The sequence below is a fragment of the Cydia splendana genome, chromosome 3 (genome assembly GCF_910591565.1).
Source record: "Cydia splendana chromosome 3, ilCydSple1.2, whole genome shotgun sequence".
NCBI classification, from domain to species: Eukaryota; Metazoa; Arthropoda; class Insecta; order Lepidoptera; family Tortricidae; genus Cydia; species Cydia splendana.
The window spans coordinates 22,936,754-22,960,229 of record NC_085962.1 but is presented as its reverse complement, the minus strand read 5'-3'; the positions used below and the strand labels follow the sequence as shown (position 1 = coordinate 22,960,229).

The 23,476-nt window shown below is 37.6% G+C and overlaps 1 long non-coding RNA gene across 1 annotated transcript in view; it reads right to left on the bottom strand.

Annotated features, from left to right (window-relative positions):
- LOC134789411 (uncharacterized) overlaps positions 1–18,594 on the bottom strand; it is a 550,672-nt gene extending 532,078 nt beyond the window's left edge. Inside the window, exon 1 of the long non-coding RNA XR_010144056.1 lies at positions 18,545–18,594. This is a non-coding gene — a long non-coding RNA (uncharacterized LOC134789411). The remainder of the gene's footprint in view (positions 1–18,544) is intronic.
- Positions 18,595–23,476: the final 4,882 nt, after the last annotated feature.

Below are 23,476 nucleotides of genomic sequence, written 5' to 3'. Positions count from 1 at the left end.
TTCGTGCACTGCTAGGAATATCGGCAGTATTCCAGCGCTGCGGCAGTAACGCTGAGGGCCTACCGCGAACCACGTTCGACGTGTTGCCTCTCTGTCGCACTTGTATATTCGTACGTAAGTGTGACAGGGAGGCAACACGTCAAAAGTGGTTCGCGGTAGGCCCTCTGCACTGCACCACATGCTGAGTCGGCATCTTTTCGCGATTGTGTCGTGACAAAGAAAATCCTAATTGTTAATAATAAGTTTAGTATATTAAATTTAAGTTATTAATATAAAGGTGGGATCAGACGGTTCATTTTCTGTTCATTTTCTAGTTTCACTATTCATCTTTCACTCAAAGTGACACGTCTGAACACAAAATGAACCAAAAATGAAAAATGAATTCATTAGTGAAAGGTTCCAACAATGTTGGATATTTTCATTCGGCATCTTTCACTCGCACGCCGAATGAACACAAAATGAACAGTGTGAACACAGAAATTAACGTTCATTCGCATTATGTATATTTTTTTCGAATCCTGTGGGTATACTACTATCTAGCTAGACAAAGATAACGTAAAATCAATAAAATGGTGTTCAAGTGGAACGAACAAAATAGTCTTTTATTTTTGGAGCATTTTAAAAATTACCATTGCCTCTGGAACCACAAAATTGATGAGTATAAAGACAGAACAATCCGGGCAAATTCTATAAAATCTCTAATTAGTGATTTAAACTTAGAGGTTAGTGAAGAAGAAATTAAACTTAAAATAAAGACGATACGGACCCGATATACAACAGAATTGACCAAAATAAGTCAATCTACTAAAAGCGGTTGCTCCTCCGACGATCAACCGTCTCAGTATGATAATGCCTTAACGCAGAATCATCCCTACTATGCCCAACGAGTTGATTCGCAGATTGTGCCTGTACCCACGAGCTCTCCACAACATATAAATCAAATAACATTAATCCAAACATGCGATCAAGATGAAGATAACATAATTTCACAAGCTTTAAAAAGTATTATGTAAACGTTGATTCTTGAACAGTGTTTTTTTTCGGTACTCTGTACATTTAAATTAGAAAGTGTCAAGAGGGTAAAATAAGTTTCCGTTACTGTTGATTGTTAAATAAGTAAATAAAAGTACTCTTTGTTTTAATGTTTACACATGTAGTTAACTCACCTGGATATATGTTTCAAGCGCCGTCCAAATAGCTTCACATACTTCTTGGAAAAAGTAGGATATGGTATTTCTAGGTACTCTGTATAAATATTCCAGAGTTCCAAAACAATCGCCAGTAGCAAGATATCGCAGTACAATTTGGAGTTTTATTCGGCAAGGTATACTGTCTCTCATTAAAGTATTTTCTTTCGCTATTAACGGACCTACTAATAGTAGAAGTTCTTCAAAATTATTTTCGTATCGTATCGTATTGCAAATGATTGCAATACGATTCCGGATCTTCATCAGCTAATTCTCTCAGCAATGTATTCGAGGCTCCAAATAAATTTCTTCTTGCGATCCAAGGTCGCACCCACCACCGACGACGCTTTCTTTGCTTCTTGTTTGTTAAACTCTTTATTAAATTATCACAAATTAAACGTATACCAAGACGCACAACTTCATTCGACGCCATAGTTAAAGAAAAGAAAAAATGAATAATTTTTCCAACAGCCGTGTGTGAACGTGGAATGAAAGGAAAATGAACCATTCACTCAAGTGAACATTCATCCGAGTGAACCGTCTGATCCCACCTTAAGTTTTTCACTATTTTTATCATGATATGTTTTGCATAAACGTTTTTATCTATTTATCTAAGTGGAAAGTCAATTACATAGAAAAACCATTAGTCGGTGGCGTAAATCTAAATTTATGTCATCCCTTCCAACTTACTTAAATTATTAATGAAATAACTCGCTCACGACACAATCCAATGTGCCACGACATGTCTAGACATTAATCGAAAACCTTACGAGTGATCAAATAAAAATATCGCCCTCAGAATAAATTAAGACTTGGCGAATGATAAGCAGGTGCAAACCTTTTAATTTAGTGACTCTCAATCATTAGCAATCTGCGATCGAATGTTGGAAGCCATTTTTTCAAATCAGTGCACCTGCCATGTAACTGATGATACCATTTGCAAGCATCGCTGACGCTGATACGGTACGACGCACAACGCATATTAGGTGAACTTACTGTGACAATACTTATTTGTTTTACAAAGGGGCATGTTGTTGTTTATCCTCTCGTGCTGACTGTAATACCCCCGAGCAAGCGAAAGATTCCAAATTCGAAAAATGTAATACGTGAAACAATTTTTTTCACCAACTACTAACTGCAATACATTACAAATAAAACTACAAAAAAACGTTATTAAATAGGTAGCTATTTATCTCTCAAAATCAGTCAATCAGTTATGTAAATGTAAATAGGTATATATTTAGACAGTCTCGGCAAAGCATGACTACTTGGAGGCAATGGTGCTGACAGAACATAGCAATAATAATCCTCATTTAATTAAGTCATACTTAATTATTAAAAATGAAAAAAATATGAACTGGAAAAGTAATTACAATTATATTTAAGGTTCAATATTAATTTTAAAATTTTAATCTTAGTACGTAAGTATTTATGTCTTTTTCATAGCAGTACCTAGGTAATATCTATGTGTAGGGGTAAATTTGTTAAATAAAAGATAGTTAAAAACGATTTTAACTGTATGAAGTGCAATTGTGTATTAAGCACATCATAATGCATTTTTTTATTAGAAATTGTAATTTACAGGGTAGGAAAATGTTTATTTTGGTATAGGTAGGTATATTTATACTATTTGTACTTAATACAAACTCTACCTTAACTTCTGATGTTGAAATCTGATGACTCTTTAAAACATGACTAAAAAATGCGTCGGCTTTGAGTTCTGGTTCTTGCTATCACTTTGGTAACATGTCACGATGCTTCGACGCTCGAGTTTGAATCTTAACAAAGAAACTGTAAGATATTTTTCGTGTTTTGAAAGACATCAATTGGCTTTAGATAAGTCGTGCCACGGAGACTACAACTTGGGATGAAAAAGCTGGCTATCAATTGACCACAAAGTCGTGCCCACGAATTGCTTTTATCGCTTGAAATGTTCAGCTTCATATCAAATTAACCAATGGTAGGTAAATGTCAGTTAGGGTTACAGAGCAGTCCACACCACAATCGCCTCTATCTCGATTGCTTCAAACTAGGAAACTAATAAGGCGTTATCAACTTATTATTATGCACCCTGTGTTTCTACAATTTAAACAGGAATGTGGTTGGGTACCTATAATATTTTCACTAAAAAATTAATATAAAAGACCAGTCTAGAATACAATATTTTTAAAACTCCTACAATACATACAGGCCAATTCGAACGTAAACTGACATCAGAATGTCTAAACTTTAAATGATGTCATTTGTTATCATGCGTTTCGCTTGCGCCAATACATGTATGTACGAGCGAAATGCACGAAAACTAATAAACTACCGTACAATGGGGTGAGTAGGGTCAAAACGGAAATTCAAACCTCGATAACATTTTATTTTTACTTATGAAAACTGAATGGTGTATATAATAAGTGTTCCGGACGTTTGTATTTTAGTTTTTATTTTATTTTGGGTAGTTCCATTTCATAACTTTGACGATAAAGAGGAAAACCCACCTCACCCCGTAGTGCCTCGTATTTGGGGTGAGAGGGGTTTTCATACAAAGGTGACTTTGGAAGATTGTTGGATCGTTTTTTTATTTTTATTATGCGTATTACTATAGCTCCATTTAAATTGGAATACATTATTTTTGTAGCAGTAGCCTTAAAATCCCTTCTCACCCCCCTCTCAAACCTTCTCTCCCCATTCCTAACCCACCTCTCCCCGTGAAACCTACTCACCCCGTTTTACGGTACATCATTGAGATATCATTCTGATGTTAGTATAAGGTTGAATTGGCCTAATATTCCCTATTGTACTTACTATATCTAAAGCTTCATCCATGCGCTCACCGAGCAGTCCTAACTGGAGTAACTGGACAGTGCTATGTTCATTCAAATTACCTATGCTGTTCTTAGAATTACACCAATTATATTATACCTCCGTCATCTTTCGCGTCCATCTTGAACAAATACGTAATTGGGATAACGACGCCGCGTGTGCGCAGCGCAGGCGCAGGCCTGATCTTGAGCACTGTCATTATTCCGTCCACCGAGATTGCAAACAACAATCAATTTCAGCAAAAAGTATATATTCTGCTGCCGCCATGCTCTCCCGTGAACAGAATATCAATTTACATTTAAAACGTAACTATATTTTGTATACCCTGAGCCATCCTGAGCTGAGGGTCTAAGATAGCCGCGCTTTTCTCGCCTGTCATCATGGCTGACATTGTCCAACAAGTATCACTCACTTATAAGGTCAAGAGTGACGAATGACACGAGACTATAAAAGCGCAACCATTATATCCCTACTGGGCGCTAAATGATTTAATAATGATGATGTGAAAATAGTAGGTAATATACTTCTACCTACATTATACATGTGAGTGTAGCACTGTCACTTTGCTACCTGTTCTCCCTAACTGTGTATGATTTTTTTCTTAGCCTGGAGTATCACAATGCTAGGCAAAGGCCTCTCCCCTATGAAATATTTAGGTACTTACATGAAAATAGTACTCGTGTGGAATGAGATAATCTGTACTGAGAAGTAAATATTAGTTACAACCTAAATAATAACTTTAACAAAGTAAGAACCACACTTTCATATGATACCATGTAGTAGATAAGCATTAGGAACTGGTTCCAAAGTGATAGGAAATTTCGTAACATTCGCCTCCACCGCGGTCTGTCTCGGTCAGGGCCAAGCGCAAGAGCATGGTGAGGGGGGGGGGGTGAGGGCGGCGGGGAAGGGGCGCCGGCGCACACCGGAACGCTAGATCGTGCTGCACCGCGAAGCGCGACCGCCAAAGTCGCGTCTCTTGTATTGCAACATTGCCCGGCTTTGAACAGCTATATTATTGTACTGTATATGCGGTTTGACATTACAGGATTTTTGAACTTGATCATTTAAAATTACATATAACTGTAATTCTTCTTTCGATTTTGAATAATCAGTAACCATTGTTAAGATGTATATAGGTATATAGTTAGATATAAGTTCCCAAATGAGTTTTGGAAAGACTCGTCATACTTTACCTATTTTCTACACGTCTTCTGACTGAAAAAACGCTTTATGCTTTAGGTTTAGGAGTTTCTACGTTGATGAAGGTGGGAAAGGACTTAGTATTGTGGCGAATAACGGATCTATGGACGTATGGGCCAAAGCTAATATAATGATGTTGTTAATTATGTTTTCGTCATCAAAAATTAATGATTGAGATGGAAAGCCATGCTAATTTATAGGTAGTGCAAAGGAAGAGCGCAGTGCGTGAAACTTACCTAATATGAATAGTCTACGACATTGCCTTACTTGCATAGGAGATACTTGTGCCTCTCTTTAGTGCTAAACGGAGATAAAACTATTAGCAGTAAAAGTCCTCCGCGCACGTAATCGCCGGCGCCGGTAACGTTAGCGTAACGTTATGCACTGATGTAAGCGACGCCCGTGCCGAGTCGCCAACTCCGTCACCGCTACGGTCTGCGCTACGGTATGTACGGTACACGGCCGCGCCGGTCTCGGTACCTACCTACCACTTTATGTACAGAGACGTAATACTACATTGCAAATATTGCAATATATAGGTGGTGTATTCAACAATACTTGTATACATATATTGTACCTATATTTGATTACGTACGGTACCAAAAAGCTCTAGTAAACTTTAAGCTCGTTCTCTGCTAAAGCAATATTAAGGAAACTTGGAGTAAAATAGCTAGCAACATGTCCTTGATTATTATATTATCACTTCCGTAGCTTAAGGGTATTAATTAATACGAGAAATTCCATTGGTTGAACTGCTCACAATGCGTTGACTGCAAAATATAAAATGCCCTATACCTTTATTGTGTCCCAAGAACATGTTAAAAAGTAATCTAGAAGACCAAAGTGCCAATAATAAAGAAGGGAAAGGGTTGCTTGGGTCACGCATAAAATAATGGTAAGTAATCCTTGGAAACATTAATCAGATTTTTATGTATGACTATACCAGATTAATCCCATCCGGACATATTAATTTGATTAGCAGTCTCAAGTCATTGGAGTTATACAATTTTAATTAATTATAGACATGCCGGAATATCAGTCAGATGAGGCAAGAAAAGTAATTTCCATAAGTCAAACAGCGAGCGGGGGTCGTCGCTCTTGGCCGGACCTGTGGGACCGGATCCGAGGAAACTTTTTATGTGACCAGCGACCGCGCGGCTACATGTTTACCCAAGACCACGGCGTTAATGCGGCCCGTAATATAATATGTATGTGTATGTCATAATACCTACCTATACTTAGTGTTAGATATCTCGTCTGATTGAGAAACCTGTATTAATAAGGACGACCGAAAACGCTTGGCAGATGCATATTTGCACTTGCATTTTTTGGATGCACGCGGTCATTTTGTTATTTTACTGTCAGTGGTTCTGTATTAACGAGGTCGGGATTGTACATATATGTATATATAAGGCTTTGCCTTTTTTGGACACCTTGCACAGCGAGCGCAAGTTGTGCTGACAAATCAAGATAATAAAATAATGATTTCAGTTCGGAAAGCAGTTAAAATAATTGACAAGGAGATCTGCAGAAACTTTGTAAGCGCATTTACCGTAATGAGCTTTATTATTTTTAGACAATTTTATCAGGTTTTTCTCTGAATGTGATTGTTGATGAATGCTTAAAATAATGACTTCGAAAACTATTTTTCACACATTTAACCGTCTTGTTAGGACGAGATCCGAGGACGATGCAGAATCGTGGGTAATTATAATAAACTGCTCTTAGGTGAGCAGACAACATGTTCCTTAGATAACAGATCCGGAACATTTTTAGGCTTTTACCAACATTATGGCATGATAATTTCATGAAACCCGCGAGTAATCAGCCCGACTTACTCATCATCATCCTGGCGTCAATCCCGGCTGTGCCCCCGCGCGGGGCGCGAAGACCCGGGGTTCGCCTTCCGACTCCTTCGTGTCCACTTTACCCGATCTTCGGCGTCCCTGGTGGTGAGTCCGTTGGCACGCATGTCCTCCTTAACGACATCAAGCCATCGCTTCTTGGGCCGGCCTCTTCTTCCCGTACCGGGAGGAGGCGGCATGGCCAGGCATTTGTTACCCACGTAACTTGCCGGTCTGCGCGAGACGTGGCCATACCAACGAAGGCGGCACTCTTGCAGTTTGTATGCGATGTCACGGACGCCAAGACTACCCCGAATTTGGGCGTTTCGGACGCGATCCTTGCGTGAAACTCCGCACATCCACCGTAGCATCTTCATTTCCGTGACACGCAGTTCCTGCTTGTGCCGCTCTAGTAAAGGCCAAGTCTCGCTGCCGAGAACTGAAGGAGGAAGGAGAGCTGCTTACAGAAGGGCAGGTCTAATCAGCCCGACTTACTATAGGTACATATACCGACGTCCCACCGAGCCACATAGGTATTGACAGTCAATTGTTTTAATTTGACATGTTTACCGTTATTGATTTATTATCAAAATTGTACAGGTTTTAATTTAATGTTTGTTGTAAGTATACAACATGACGATCATTAAGAGATACTCTCGTACTTAGTTATGTTTTATATGCCTATGTATTATTTGTTACTGCTTCTCAGACATTTTATATTACTTACTTTCTTAAAGACTGACTACTTATATTGAAATAAAACTACGAACGATATACAATACATCAATGTTGCCTTAGTTATATATATTTATGTACAATACAATTACGTAATAATCGCGGCCAAATTAGAATATATAAGAGACTTACTTTTTACCAATTTACCCATATAAATATAAATATCTTAAACTAAGTGATTTGCAAATAATGCAAATTAATGTAAATATGTAGATGCGTTCCTTACTCGGCATTGCGGACGTTGCCAAGTCTCTCTTCAAGTGTTTCGTCAATTATCGCCTCAAAGTAATATAGGTAGATATAATTGTAATGTTTACTTGTCAAGACGGCAGGTACCGGTTAGCCAATTCGAGTGTTTCTTTTTTACGCCGGACTGATGAAGAATAATCAAAGTTGCTGCTGGTCGTTTGGTCTTTAATGGCAAAGGAAAATAATAATTAAATCCATAAATAGGAAGGCTTTGAGTATAAAGCACCTAAAACGCTAAATTTGATTAAAAGTCTAAAAACAAGACATGTGTTTAAAAAATAATAGGCACGTGATGTAACTTTAGGAGTTAGGATAGGACGCTAGTCACTAGGGTACCGAAGACAAGAAAAATCATTTAACACAAGTTCGTTAAGAAGAGGTTCAATTTATTGTTTTGAAATCACTGACAAGCACGTAATAGATACGATGATAATAAATATTCTTCGTCAGTAAATGGATTACATTTACCTAGACGTCACTTGTGTGTGTGAGGAACGTGAACTCCTGAAGTACTTATTAGCAGGTGGATTGGAGACATGTATTCAAAATACTTAACATGAAATTAACGCAACACAACAAATAAGAAATAAATGTGCTATTAGGTGGTACCTGATCATATAAAAACGGATAAATTAACAAACAAAAGTTTAACAAAGACCTCAATTTCCAATAACACACAATGCATTTTATCAGTAAATCGCCGAAATTACCAGACTCCCTTTCGATTATAATTTCACTCGCTAAACTCCGTAAATCCCGCTATATGACCCGTACGCATTAGGGCAGTGTGTGTTGATGCGATGTATATGTACGGTGTAGCTATAGTTGGGTACTTACGTTCGCAGTCTGCAGTATGCGCTAGCAGTAGCTCAAATCGTATACGGCATTCCTTCGCTGCCCCGAGCGAGTCGGCCGATGATGACATCGTGCCATCCCGCTCCGCACGAAATCCTTTCCTTTCTACCTGTTGCGCTGTTACAAAAACCCGGTCCTTAGGGCCGCTACCTTACGTGAATTGAATAGGGATTGCGGGAGGCTACGGCTCGGCCCATATAAAGATAGAGCAAGGGCTATTATGTGGACGCATACATGGAGAGGCGAAGCTCACGAACATTTACCGTGGGGATGTGGCCAGCAAAAACGAACGTAGGTATTTGTTCGATTGCATAATAGACGCTGGATTGGGGAGCCTTATGAAGAAGAATGTGATTGGCCTTTGTTGAACATTTCCAAGTGATGAGTGCATTAAAAGCTCAAAATGTTCCGTTACAATTTTAACATTAACGTACATACATTTGTCGAAAAGCCCATGAAAACACAAGTGTGAATTTTCTAGAAAATGTTTGTTCCATTTTAAAGACATTATACATATGTACTTAGAAAATGTTTCCATGAAAACCCAATAAGCCATTATACGATTCAAGTGTAAAAAATGAATTCACTCCATCAGAATCGTGGAAGTTTGGAATTGGAATCGTTACATTCCAAGTTCTAAATTCAAACGGCGCAAAGCTCGCTGTGACGTGTCTGACATTCGCCTCGCGGGCCGTGATCTTGGCAATGGCTGAGCTGCGCGCGCGCCGGCAACATCGCGGTCGCTGTACCCGGCCCCCGCGCCCCCCGCGCCGCCGCTCCGCACCGCAGCCTTTTGACAACCGGTATATACGTGGTAGAGCTGCTTGAGAATTTTCTGATGTTTAATTCACGTAACAACGTTCCCGCAAGCTTGTACTTTATTGAAATCTTAATACGGAACGCATGCTAGCTGGCTTAAGTAAATTTATCTGTTAAAAAAGTAGGTAAATCGTTTTAGTGGTAGGTATCGCTTCAAAATTTAAAGAGGTGCCTAATCAACCATTTTTCAATAACATCATAGTTATCCAATCGATCTGCCGTTTTAAGGCACATTGTGATAAGTCTGGGTAAATCTTAGACATATCAAAGAATGGCGGCGTTTCATGATATGCCAAGGAATTTCATGATCTAGCGGATTTTACGATCGGCCGCCAACATAAACACTGTTTAAGTGATTAGAGCAACATCACATGACATGTCCTCGATGCTCCCTGCGGGTGATAATGTGCATAATACGACGGCACCTAATTAACGCGCACATTCAACTTCTGTGGCTGTAGATTTATCTACTTATGTAACTACATTATAAATAAAACCCAGGGTGGGTACTCCCTACAACGCCGTCCTCGAAACGTCGGAGGTAAATTTAAAACTTAATTTTTAAAATAAACTTACGTCCCGTCGTTGTGAATAAAAATCGTGAAAGTGTAAATTAATGTTTATGCATGAAATATGTATTATGTAGGCCAATCAAATTAAATCCAAAAATAGCGTTTTGAAGAATAAATTCCCAGCATGCTGGAAATCGTTTTTATAAGTACTTTAAAACTTTAAATAAGTGATTAACTAAGTAAGTACTTATTTATACTTATATATAATGTATCTCCGTTACAAAGTCCAAATGTATACCTATTTTAAATATGTCCTATCAGCAGGCACTTTAACTTTAAAGCCCTTAACATTGTTATGCGCTGATAGTGCACCCGTATATTTAAATATCGAATTATCTACCTACCCATAAAACAAAACGAGGACTTCCCTATCGATTTGTAATTGTATTAACATTTCCATTACGTACAGTACTACTGTTTATATTGTAAGTTTTGGTGATTTTGATTTGGTTCTAATAATGTACTTAGCAACTATGCTAAGAGACACACTATTTTTCTGTACTAAATATTATATTTAGTTAATGTATTTAGTTTTAAGGATAATTGCCATACCCTACCAGGATGCCATGCGACCCTTTTCCATTGTAACATCTATTGTATTATACCATGGTTTGCAATAAACGATACTATACTATACATTTGTATCGAACAATTTCTTCTTACTTAAATAATTGATTGATACAATTGCAAAAAGACAACACAATCACTATTGTAATCAAGCGACAACACTGATCGGGAATATCGGGATAGCAATGAGCCAAAGTGATTTTCATAAATTGCAAAGTTCCCATCAAATGTTCTCGGTAAGCCTTCTTTCAGTTAATAGTTCCGTTTTCTATGACAAAAGTATTAGATACTACATATATATTATGTTAAATAAAACAGTCGTCATCAGAATAACATCAGTTACAATCCCTAATCTGAACGAGAACGTTCTCAGTGGAAACTTGTATGAGAATTTTCTCATGAAAGTTTACAGAAATTGCGGAGATTTTGAGAATATTTAAAATATTTTGCATATTATACTTTCATTGATCCTTGAGTTACTAATGAGAAGTTTTTAAAACACGTATTAACTTAAAGTTTAATCTATTGAATTTAGTAAAGTCGGAATTTTATATAAGGTAAGTAGCCCTATTAAGGCGACGGTAGCGGTGGGTAAAATTTCAGATTCTGTCAATTTACCCCATTTCACACACAAGCTCACTTCACGCACACTACCTCACTTTACTGGGACAGGTCAGTGACCCATCATGTTTTTTTAAGATTGGACTTTTAGTTTAGTATTGACCACTAGCCTCCTTTGAGGGTAAAAGCGTTCCATTGAAAGATGAAAGAGAAACAATGCATTTAATCTTGCTTTCCTTGTCTGTTCATGTCACACGTGACGTACCTATTTAATTCATTTGATTGTTGACTGTTTTACTACCTACTATTGCTTTGTCGAGATACGCGTTTTGTACAATTAAAGCGAATAAAACAAGATGTCATTAAGTCAGATGTAAAATGTTATTTACTACTCTATACGGTTTTTCATAAGGTGCAAAATCCATTCAATAGGAATTTAAATAAATAAAGTTTCAGCAGGGTGGCAATTCCATTTTGGCGGATAAAGCGAAACAGAATAGTTCTATCGAACCTGCTTACAAATTTTCACGAGAATCAGTTGAGAAATGTGATCTGCAAAGGAGAACATACAAAAGCATTTTTGCCCAAGCTGAAACGGAGACCTTTGCTAACGCTCGGCCAATGATGGTTTAGGTACACCTATAAAAAATGGTTGTCCCTGCTGTAATTTTAATATCTTTATATTTCAACCGGTATAGTTTTACCTTCAAAAATAATCGGTATCGCTAAACAATAGCGGTACCTTACTACTTATACGTTCACGAAATCGGTATCTGCATAACTTGATTGTTAGTAAACTAACCTGAAAAATAATCTCAAAATCACCGAAACATTTATGTACAGTCACCTGCAGTAATATGTTACGTCATTAGCGCCAACTTTGCCTCCAGGGAAACTTTGCCCAAAACGACAATTTTAAACAAATTCGTTAATGTAGAAAAAATATAATAGTTATGGCCACCCTGCTATTTTTAGTAGAATATAGGTTATATTTCTGACAAAACTATATACCAAACTTGTGCATAACTTGACTTGGGAATTTTGATTTGAGCGAGTTGTCTAATATAGGGTATATTTCGGCGGGCAAAAAATTTATAAATAATAAATGCAAGTAGAAAAAATTTAGAACCCTTTGACAAATATTTCCGGGTTTGAGTTATAACACATGAACACACATGATTATGTCTATTGAGATTTAAACTAAAAAGGCCTAAATACACAAAAGTTTTAGCGGTGGGCAAAGTAATCCGGTAATTTGGCATCCATACCAACATTGCCCACCACCAAAAACGGATTAGGGTTGTCACTTTCATCTAATTTACCCAACTTCGCAAGTAAAAGAAGGTTATGTTTGTACACTAAAATAAGTTTATAAATATATACTGTATTTAATTTGTCTTATTATCCTTTATTTAGATGTTTTATCCCGTTAACGAATGAAAAACACAACAAAAATCATATATTTGGCCATTAAACTATTGTAACAGATTTTCTCAAAAGTGACAACCCTAGCCTTTGTAAAATGCTTAGGCGAGCCTTATTTGGAAATGGGCAAAAACGGGTAGGCAACATTGCCCAGCAAATTTATTTTAAAGTTTTTACACTTATCGCTAAGTTATTAACAGGGAATGGTAGGATTGCCCAAAACCTTTAAGTGATCCTTAGACATCATCATCATACGAGCTGTATTTGAATACCAAATCGACGTGGGCAATGTTGGCGAAAACCCCGGATATCTTTGCCCGCCCTCTAAAACGCAAAAAAATGGGTAAAAAATATATTTTTTTCAAATAAACTGATGCGTTTGATCACAATGGACGTGCTGAGCAAAAAAAGTCATATGTGATGTTTTTTGAGAAATTCGTTTTAAAAAAAAAGCGGGCAAAGTTGGTGATAATGACGGTATCTACTCTTCGAACGCCGCAAAAATATGTGACATGTTCTTATGGTTCTACAAATAAGATCGTGTCAGATATTTTTGCGGCCTTCCTTGTGTAACATAAATTGCAGGCGACTGTACATTTGGAATAATTATTTTATTTAGTTTCAACGAAAGTTTCAAGTTTAGTACGAAAATACTTCAGATATGCAATATGCACAAAATGTAGACCTAATCGAAATAAAACATTGCTTTTTATAGGTAATTTATAAAACATTCGATACATAGGTATACATAACAATAACTAGAGCGCCATTGGCCTGTAAGCTTCATCTCGGTCTCCAAAGCCGCAAAAACTCGCTAGTACTTTCAGAGAACAGCACGTACACGCATTACATATAGACGGAACGAACGGCATAATCATTATCATTTATTCGTCGCAATCCATGGTATTACAGATCTAGGTACAAGACTTTCAGGTATTACTTATACGAATTACATAACTCTTCCTGTTAATAGGCAATATTTTAAGATAAAACTTGTATAATATAATACAAGATTACAATTGTCATCAAAATTCATTGACGTACAGAAGTCAAATACGTTTTTAAACTGACGCAAAATGATACCAGCATAATAAAAATTTATCCCAATCAGTAAAGATGAGTCTTTAAACTTTTTTCATTTTAAGCGAGTTTTGAAGGAACATAATACTTAAATTCGACTGTAATCGTATTGTTTTAAGATAGTTTACTGCGGTTTTCAACCATTATAACAGCAAATCAAATTTAAATGAGACGAAGGCAGATATTTATGTACCCTATTTTTTGAAATACAATTTATCTACTGGTATACTTTCTCGTGTGCGTATATGATTTAATGTCAATATAATTGTCAAAGGCAAGAAAATCAAGCTGTCATTTTCATTTGAAGAAGTACACGTGTGCTCCGGTGTAGCCCCAACGGGCATCTGACTTGAAGAAGAATTTTGAGTGATGTCGTCAATGTATGGAAATTGTTCGAAAGTTTACATTTGAGATTGAATTTCTGTGTTGTCTTTGTGAGTAAAAATATAAATCGATAATAAATTGGTAGCTGAATTATCTAGCTTTCAGAATCATACAATAATTCAATTACTGTCAAAGACAAAATTGTTTTGCTTCTGTCTCAAACGGAACTCCATATTTTGATTTTTTGATACTTTTAGTGTCGATTTGTAGAGAATAACAGCAAATTAAAAATATAATGGCACAAAGAGTCGGTACACGGTTTCTTCGTGAACAAATTTACGTGTAATTTAATGCAATTATTAAACACTTATTGAACAAATTATGGTTACAAAGTGAGGTCTAAATCGAAAACGTCATATACCGGCCCTCGGCACTGATTACCGCCGTATGTACAAAAAGGCGTTTTATAAGAAAGCCTATTGACTTTATTTAAATTGAAGTAAACACAAATAAAGCCTTCTCGATTTTGCACACTGCTAGATTGGGATCCGAACGGGTTCCCGAACCCTCTTCCTTCCTTGCCGTATCCGGCAATGGCGACTCCATCAACAATTCTTATCCGGATTATGAAATGCCCTAATGTGGCTCGCAAAACCAAACTTTGTCTTGAAGATGCGGTCACACGATGCGCAATGGAGTTGTCCAGTCGAGTTGCGGGTATATGTGTAGGAGGGCTTAGGTCGCGTCTTGCGGATATGACGCTTAACATCTAGGTCTTCCAGACGCTGCTGCTCAAATAGATCTACTTTCTTATGAACACTAGAACGCCATTCCGATCTTTGTAATACAATGTCCTCCCAGAGTCAGTCGGTATCCCGCAAGCGAAGAAATAAACGAGCTCGAAGTTGCAATTAGCTACTCCAGATATTAGATATAATGCAGATTCTATTTTAATGTTAGGATTTCGTATCCAATGACACATTATTCGATAATTCATTTTACGAAATAATCGACCCAAATGATTCACTTTCAACTATTACGGGAACGAAATATCAAATGGAGATAACGTTACCAGCATAAGCTTTATAAAGTGCATTAAACGTAATACTAGTCGGTAAGGAAGGCTCGTGCGACCAATTGAATAATATGACTGTCCACTTGAGGGGTAATCATCGGACCGGTTCAAGCATTAATACATATTGCTATTGCAGTCTGCCGCACACGGGAGACCACAAGATGCAATAATCTGATCGAACAGAGTAGGTATCATGGAATGGATAAGATAATAGGTAGGAAGGTAGGTAAGTACTTATCGTAAGTATTAGGTTCCGAAAAACTCATAAGTACGAGTCGGGGTTTGAACTTTGAACCCCCGAATCTCTAAATTGAAAGTCGCACTCTGTTACCGCTAGGCTACCGGCGTGCAGCGCTTAGAGGCATATGATAAGAAAAGTCATGTAAACGTAGTTTTTTTATCGAAAGAGCAACAAGATAGTGGTAAATTGTATTCAAGCAGCAATATTGTGTTATAAAATTTCATTTCAAAAGCAAGTTTAAGCAAAAAATATAATAAAGCACATTTTTATCAGTCTGCGACCGATCTTACACATTCGCAATTTATTCCCCGCACCATGGTTGCGTTTAGGGCTTCCAATACCTGGATCCCGGGATCCCGTAATACCGGGATCCCGTCTTTTTAAACGTATTTTTCAATACCGGTATTTTTAAATGCAATACCGGGATCCCGGTATTTTCAAAAACAAGGAAAATTTGCAGTATAAACCATTTATATCCATTGAAATGGTCATATTCGGCTGTATTAAAAAGCTTACTACACGTCAGACGCATATAAATTGCATTTACCCCTTATTTTATTTTTGAAATAAGATCGATGGCTGAACGTCAGATAAATATTAGGTGGTTGGTGGTGGATGAATCCTGACAGTGAGATTAATATAGTTAAATCTTAAAATTTTATCAAAAATTTTAAAGAAAAAGCAGTGGTAGCCGAGTGGATATGACGTCTGACTTTCAATCCGGAGGTCGCGGGTTCAAATCACGGCTCGTACCAATGAGTTTTTCGAAACTTATGTACGAAATATCATTTGACATTTAACACTAGCTTTTAGGTGAAGGAAAACATCGTGAGGAAATCTGCATACATCTGCGAAGAAATTCAAAGGTGTATGTGAAGTCCCCAATCCGCATTGGGCTAGCGTGGGGACTATAGCCCAAGCCCTCTCGCGCATGAGAGGAGGCCTGTGCCCAGCAGTGGGACGTATATAGGCTGAGATGAGATGAGATGATTAAAGAAAAGAGCAAGGAACAAGGAACTGTAGTATGGCAAACTAATTTAGGCGGAAATTAGAAAAAAAGTTGGCTGGTGGGTTGTTGGACTAAAAATGAGACTGGTGAAGTTAACAAGTTACTTTTTATTATACCAAGCGTCTTAACACATGTAAATACCTATAAGATTAATTTATAAGGTTCGATAAAAATAATACAGTATAATGAGTAACATAAAAAGATTAAAAACTAAATTTAAAAACTAAAAATTAAAAACTACCTAAAATTAAAAACTAACTAAAATTAAAAACTACCTAAAATTAAAAACTAAACTAATCTAAACTAAAGTAAATCTAAAAAAGGCCCCCGCGGCATTGTGCCAAAGATGCTGGCAGCATTCCCTCGCTGAATGGCAATACTAATGCGTTGCGAGAGAAAGCTGCCTGCTCTCTGGCCACCGGTGGTATCGGCCAGCTTTTTCGACAGTTCTTTAAAAAGAACATGAGCGCTTGGACCCCACGGCCCCAGTGTCTCGACACCGAATGCCACAAAATGGTATTGGGGGCCGAGACCTTGATACTTTGAAAACTTTTTGTTTTCAGCCGCCTCGGCAGCCGCCCCAGCCCTGGTCGAAGTTCTTGGTAGATGGGACGGTGCCAGTTTATCGACGCATGTGGCGTCCCAGACTAGCACCCGTCCCATCTTCCACGGGACCAGGGACATACCGTCCGGATAGCAAGTTGGATAAAATTATTGCCAACCTGGAGTGTGAAATAAAATTAATGCAGATGGCGACATTGATTGTTTATTGTTCTAAAAGCTTTTAGGACATATCTGGTGTCACAGTAACCCTTTTTAATTCCCTTTTTAATAAAACTATATTTTTTTAAGCGATTCATATTCAATACCGGGATCCCGGGATCCCGGTATTGATGAAGACAGTTTCGGTATTAATACCGGTATTGGGAGAAGTCCGGTATTTGGAAGCCCTAGTAGCGTTGCACGTTTGGCGCAATCACCGGGAATGCACACGGCTGTACCGTTGGCGATCGATCTGTATCAACGACACACTTGATGCATTGGAGCGGGCAATCGCCTTAATTCGCGGTGCCTTATTTAAACGAGGTTATCGAGCCTGGACGTGTCCAAGCGGTTTTTAAATGACCACGGCGGCATTTTTGTGGTGTCGCCAGAAAGGATATTTGCATGCTACAGTATTACCGCATTACATTTAAGAATATCGTATTTTTTCTGGCGTGTACCTATGTTATTTTATTATTTTGTTGTTTCAGATGCAACCGAATTTGATGCAACACGATAATTAAGACTTTCAGGGTTTATTATATGCGATATAATCCGTTCAAATAGCTTTAATTCATGCACTAAAAACGTGTTTTCTTGATGAAAGCCGATTCTTTGGGCCATTTACCTACCAATTATATTAGTACCTATGTTATTAACACATATTACTTATAATAAAAATGTGGCCTACAACATTTTTGAACAAATTCTCTAACAGTTTATCTCCCAGCTGATGGGACAGAATAACAACAAGAAATAAATCAAACCAAATGCCGAAGTTCGCGACCCGAAACATGGTTCATGAGTAATTATTTAATTTATTCGATCAACTCCGTTTTGATATTCGTGCCGTGACCGCCCCAGATAAGACAGGATTAAATACGAGTATTTGACATATTATTTAACTTTATTCTCACCCATGGTCCCTGCTTAGTTTGCTTTTCCTTTCAAGTTAGGTAGTTTATGGTTTAAGTTAGGTCTGTTTTTTTTTATCAAGCAGATACGTCTGCGAACGATTTTTTTTTTTTATATTAAAGGAAAAATAGACAAATTCACCGCTTCTGGCAGGACTTGAACCTGCGACTGCTGCACGTGTTGCAAAGGTCGCAGGTTAAAGTCCTGCCAGTGTCTAACTTAGTAAGTTGTCAAGCTCTTTTCGCAACAGCAAAAGCGTCTGTAACAAATAGGGTAACTGCTTTAGTTATTGGTCCGTCAGCTAAACTGTGGAATGAACTGTTGCCTGCGGTATTACCGGACCGATACGACCTTCAAGCCTTTAAGAGCGTATTCTCATCTTGAAGGCTGGCAATGCACTTACAACCGCTCTGGTGTTGGGTGTACTCATAGGCGATGGTAATCGCTTATCATCGGGCAATTTGTCTGCTCGTTTGCCTCCTTTATCATTAAACCAACGCATATATTGGACCCGGGTATGTCCTTAAACTACGTCCAAGACCACCGGTGGACGGGCAGCAGCGTCCCTCAAATTCGGTGTACTCGACTGCGATCGCCAACCCGCCTGCCAAGCGTGGCGATTATGGCATACACCCCCCAAAGGGGGAGGCCTATGTTCAGCAGTGGACGTCTTATGGCTGAGATGATGATGATGATGATGATATATTGAAGCAGTGGTTTGAATCCTGGTTAGAGGCTAAAGTAAAGATCTTAAAATACCTAAGTTATAGACATAATACTATCTACGTCGAATTGTCGGCAACAGTACGTCTACCACCAGTTTTGACATTGACATAACGCTCACATCTACGTAATTTACTTTCTGTACATCTCGCTTGCTCTAATATGCGAGTACGAGCGAGATGCATAGAAAGTAAGTTACGTAGACGTGAGCGTATATGTCAATGTCAAAACTGATGGTAGACGTACAGTTTACAAATAATAATAAGTAAGTACCTACCTATTAACAATTTGCGATAAAAGCTGTGAAATTAGAAATCGAACACCGCAACCGTCATCGAATCGCTTTGTCTCCATTAATTACTTATTAATGGCCGTTCCGAGTGGCTGATTACGTTTTGTTTTTTACTCAAAATTTGCCACTTTATGAATATAGAACGCAATATTTTCCTCAATTATGCGACATAAATGTTCAATTTTCCGCGTTTGGAATCGGGCCCAAAAGTCTAGCTAAGTAAGTGTAGTGCTAGTCCGTAGTAGGTACTTAGTTGTGTTGATGTTTGTTGTTGTGTCCTATTATGGTAAATTGTTTAAACGTTTAGTTAAAACTTTATTTAATTAAAAAGGTTTTGTACTTGTTACTATACTGGCACTTTATGAGATGATTTGAAATAAACGCCAGTCTGCAATAAACCGGCATTCAATTATGGTGTAGAGGTTGTTTAAAGTCTATATATTTTTATATTCTTTGTTGTCTATGGTATTTAAAGTTCTTCTTTTATTCGGTTTTTGAATAGGTATTTGAAGTCCCTATGTTTGTAAATATTTTCTTGTCAGTTGGTGATTCAATCTGGTGCGAAAACGTCAACTGCTAGTGTTATTATTATTCCACTAATCTAAAATTATCGAAGTCGTATTCTTTAGCTTGTGTCAATGTTATTATTACTACCGGCTTTAGGACTATACTACTATACCTAAACAAATTCAGCTCTCGATTGTGGAAAGCTTCATCGATTCTGTTCTATCACATTCCTCTCAAGTTCATCGAATTTGTAAAGTATCAACTGATGTAATCGACCACGCGATGTCTTGCTTATATGCTGATACAGTTAACTGCACTATTATTTAAGGTTTCCCAAATAATTGCAAAAGAAAAGCTCACAAGTCATTACGTTAAAGCCTCGCGTAACGGTTTCCGAGTTATAAGTATTACGGGTAAGATCTAAAATGGTAATTTATAAATAAATCAACTTCGTCGGCATTGGCTCCAATGTTGGCTCAAAATACAGGTCTGTGGTTAAACTTGATTGAGGTTAGCGTTGCCGAGAACTTGAGGTGGATGCGGAGCCGGCGCATTGCATTGCGCAATCTCCCGCGCAGCGGATATAAGAAGTTCTGAAACTTAATACGGTATTTTATCGCTTTTAAAGTTACATACTACTAAATATAGAATATCTATGTAACACATTATTTTTATTACGTGCCGTAAGTAATGCACAGTCTTTTTGATCGCGTTCAAAATAGACATGATATATATGGTCCTTCGAACCTGATACATTTTATTATTAATTATGTATTATGGATTGATCTCGATGCCGTGGCCGTGGCAACGGCAAACTTATCTACACTTCTGTTTGTCTGAATTCTATTTTGTTGACATTAAAACCTATTGTTGTACATATAAACATACTAAATGTTAGATTTATTTATTTTCAAAAATCAAGAGTAGAAAAATAAATTACAATGTAAGTAGGTATGCTATGATATTTGCTTCTGGTATAAATAATCCAAGAACAATTCTCTTATGTTAAAGTACTTTATCAAATTTTGCTTGCCGAGAGGAACGAATCACATCTAAGAGTTGGAGTTCAACAAACTCGTCTTTTCTAGTTTGATGGTTGGGCGAGAGGTCCCGAGGTTTGCACGAACCTCCACGACTGGCACGCCGCTTGGGCACGTGCAACGTCCGATTTTTAGCCGGATAATGTCATGGGAATGGTCACGCTGAATTTGACGTGCCTAGTTTTATTGATCGTAAGGATTTCTGATGTGATTGACAACCAATAAAATCACAAGCCATAAAAAAAAAAAAATATTGGATAAGTTAAGCCTTTTTTGCAATGAAGGTGTATATAATAATGTAACTCCAATAGATAAGGTAAATAAATAAAAGAATTTTATCAAGAAAGAACTTAATGACGTTGTTCAAAACGTAATGAAACACGGACGGCGGTTAAATTAATGTGCGTAAAAGTTTACATAAGTTTCTAATGTTTAAATTTCTGATGATGATGATGCTCTCCTTACCGATTTCGGCCACAGCGACTGTGTGCTCTGGAGTAGGCAATTTTTAACTCGTGTTATTAGAGTGTAGCTGATCCACTCTCTGCATCTTTGCATCCATTCCATATAGGCCATATAATCCTTAAAAAACTCGGATCAATACAATTCCACGGAATTATTTACATGATCGGTATTTTGGGCTGTTTATTTCGGTGTACCTGTAAAGTCAGCGTTGAAAACGGCGACGGTGCACGCAAAAAACGCGTTCCATTTTTTACCAAAGTTAAAAAAGTAAACAGAGCCAATTCGGTAGCATATTACGGTTTTATTTTATTTGCTTTACCAAAACAACCTCTTGCCACTTTATGGAGTCGTTAGTTGCATTTTTAAATAAAAATGATTTATGATCCCATGAGGAAGATTTATTTCGCTTTAAGTTTTGAACATTGATTAGGTTTCAAGATATGTATACCTAAAGCTATAGTTAATTGCTAAGTCGATTTGAAAGATATATTTTATTCCTTGCATTATTATAATGGGTTTTTAAATAAAAAAACACAATTTTAGGTAATGTTTAAATTATATGTATGTGTCGATATATGTAGGTATTATGCAATTTACATGGCTCCATCCCTATACTTGTGCTACATCATCAATAATGTTACATAATTTAAGGGGCAAGCTATAATATTTTACAAAACATTTCTACGTATTTTCTATTTTGCTATATATACACAACGGAATTCTTCGGACGAACCTAAATCCCAACATAGCGTTAACGGAGTGTACAAACCCTTGCAGATTAGTGCGGTTTTAAATCCCAAATCCTATATTTCTATTTTAAGCGTTACATCATGTGGAAAAAACACAAAACCGTTTTGTATTTAGAGCTGTTTGTTATAAAAAGTTACTTACAAACGATCCTTAGTCCTACATTGTGTTTAACAAATCATTTTCACAGCTCGTTTCTTTAAACAAGTACCTATTCTCCGTTTTTCGAATTACATAGTAACGTATTAAATTAAATGTACTTGCTTCCTTTGAGATATATTATCGCCGACCGGTAACTATTCTTCTTCAAATATACCCTCGGATACCGGATACCTATCAATGCTTGCGGAAGTGTTAACAGTTAACACTCCAAGTCATATTGGAAGGTTCATACAAGAGATTCGAAGTATTTAACACCTAATCTCCTGATATTTTTTTCCAAGAAATGAGGCATCATTTCGCTGCGTGTCAGAGAAAAGGCTCCTTTCGGCTATTGATAGTGGTGCCTGGTGGAAATGCCGCAAACGTGGCGTCATGCCTCGAACATGTCAATATAAAACAAAAACGCCGCTTCTCTTTCAATGAACTAAACAAAAAGATAATAATTTCAACGTCAAAACTTGGTGCAGACAATACGGGCTGTAAAAAGTGTTACCTACTTTATAACCGTAATACTGTTTCCTTTTTCAAATACTTTTCACTGATTGCAACCCCATGCCCAGGTCTATTCTATTGTTTTGTAAACTTACCGTTGATTGAAGGGATGCCGACGACTGTTTCTGTGAGGTCTATGCCTAAAGCAGATTAAGTTTAGTAGATAAAGAAGCATGTACCAATGAATATGCAAGATATTACCCGACAATTTATTTATTTCAGATTGCATTTTCAGCAAAAAAACATAAAGGCCTTGTTGGGTAGTACGACTTCCAGTCTCATCGTTATGCTAAAATTTATCATCCGCCTGAATATATAATCTTATTGAGTAACTTCTCAAGGATTTGGGTTCGGGGTGATTCATTAGTGACTCCAATGACACAGATATTATTGCGAATGATTTTCCATGTTGCCAATTAGTGGAGACATTCTTGGACTTGAATAGGTATAAATGACCTTGAAATATCCTTATTCTTCATATGCATATTTATTATATTATTAATTAAGTAAATCTATATTTCCTTTCAGAAAATACCTCAGGTGTATTATGGTAGGCCACTGCTACACAACTCAGTCAAGTCGTCGGCAAACTAAGAAGCCCTAAATAAAAAAGGCATTGTTATTGTTGACAGGATAACGTCTTAACACAAAACTGCACTTTTACTGTTGTGTAAGTGCAGAGCGGTGCCGGGACAGCATGGAGCGCGGTGCGGTGCTTATGGCCGGGCCCGGGCCGCGCGGGCGCAGGAGGCGGCGCCGGTGCGCGGCGGCGCGGGGGCCGCGGCGGCGGGGGCGGACCTGTTCTGGCAAC